The sequence below is a fragment of the Brachyhypopomus gauderio genome, unplaced genomic scaffold (assembly GCF_052324685.1).
Source record: "Brachyhypopomus gauderio isolate BG-103 unplaced genomic scaffold, BGAUD_0.2 sc62, whole genome shotgun sequence".
Lineage (NCBI taxonomy): Eukaryota > Metazoa > Chordata > Actinopteri > Gymnotiformes > Hypopomidae > Brachyhypopomus > Brachyhypopomus gauderio.
Genome location: NW_027506883.1, coordinates 2,216,740 through 2,218,583, shown reverse-complemented (window position 1 = coordinate 2,218,583; position 1,844 = coordinate 2,216,740).

The following is a 1,844-nucleotide window of genomic DNA, read 5'->3' as shown; positions in this document are numbered from 1 at the left end:
TTTTATGTGTGACGCTCCATTTATATCATGCGGTTTTATTTTGGTGCTGTGAAAATTGTAGCATATAGCTTGTTTCATTTATTTGTAGATATATCTTTATTTGGCTATAAAGAGATGCTGGAAATAGGGAAAAGGCTTTTGTGGTAGATTCATATGGCTCGGTATTGATTTCTTTGTCACGGGATTTTCCTTTCATTCTGGGTAGGACGGGACAGGAGGCTGGATGCTAAAGTAGGTTACCCACTTAGCCTAATCACATTAAACATTTAACTGTGCTTTCAAAATGACGCTGTGCCATGAAATTCTGCCTTTTATCAGCAGTTTGAGGCATGCAAAGTTTGGAGAGGTGCAGCAGTAGTTAATCCGTTTACAGCTCTCTGTTTTTGGAAAATATTAAAGCTAGGGTTAGATGTTGACGGAGCAAAGACCTGCGATGATCTGTTTCTGGTTTGTGACAGAAACCTCTGTTCAGACACCGAGAGACGTGTCACCATCTGAAGGCTATGTTGGGTATGTATTGTATATTCTCCACAAACAAGAATTAGCAATCAATTGATTCAATTGTTCCTTCAAAAATGACCTGTTCCTGGTCCTTGAGTAATTATGTTTTCACTTTGAGTCTGCTACTCGTTTCAGGGTAAAATGCTTTTAAGTCCAATTCCTTTTTTGAAAGAAAGAAATAAATACATTGTCCCTGCAAAATACAGTCAAACTCATAATTCATTTATTTTACCCTGCCTGCAATAACAGCACATTGTACACAAGTTGAAGGAACTGATATTGGAAGCATCTACAGAGGCTTGACGGCTAGACATCCAGTTTTAAATTGAGCAGTTGGGTTTTTTCTATATTCATATAATAATTTGAAATAACTAGTGCTGTCAATTCCAGGTGCCGCAATTAAAAGTACTCACCAGGATTTTGCTCAGGCTTCCTGGATTGTGTTGATTCCACAAATTTTACCTGGATTGCTAATTAGAAAATCTAGCAAGCTTGAGCAAAATCCTGGTGAGGACTTTTAATCGCGGCACCTGGAATTGACAGCACTAGAAATAACCCTTTTTCTTCCTGACCAAAATGTTGAGGTAGTCTAATTTACATTCAAAGGTCATAGGTCACATGGCTGTTCAAACTTTAATGCTTTCTTTTCTTTTTTTTATCACCTCACTGTGAAACTTCAGACTAGAAACTGAATTAATCACAAACATTATTCGCTGGGTTTACAGATTAAACATTACATGTGCCTATATTAGATAAATGAGATATTGTGCTAATCTGGAAAAATAATCACTGTTTATGTCATTTGTTCTGTTTGTATTTGTTATTAAAATGGACAATCCGTCTGTTACCAAAAGTCAAATATATGGCCAGTAATAAACCATTAACAAGTTTCCCTGAAATGAGGTTTGGTTAGCCTAAAACAGAAGGCAGATGTCATGGTAGTACTGCATACACATGAAATTACAAGTGAGCCGTGTATCTATATACATGTATAAACAGCATTAGCGTGTATTGCACTAATGCTGTGATGAGGCAGCAGACTGTCAGAAGATTGTTAACAAGAACAGGAGTGATCACAGTACTCACTCTAAAGTGCAAAATGAAAGTGACGGTATCACAATATTAGGTATCGAAACACAGTGTATACCAGAGTGCATTAACGCACTGTAAACATGGACCTGTTTAGTGTAGCTCAGCACAGCACAGAGACCTGGGGATCGATGGTGTCCCTGCAGAAAATAGACTACTTGTGTAGTCTTATTGCAGCGGATAGGTAAGATGTGACGTGTCATTCTTTAGTGCCGCACAGCTGTATCAGTCTGCCACTGAATGTGATTCTGTCT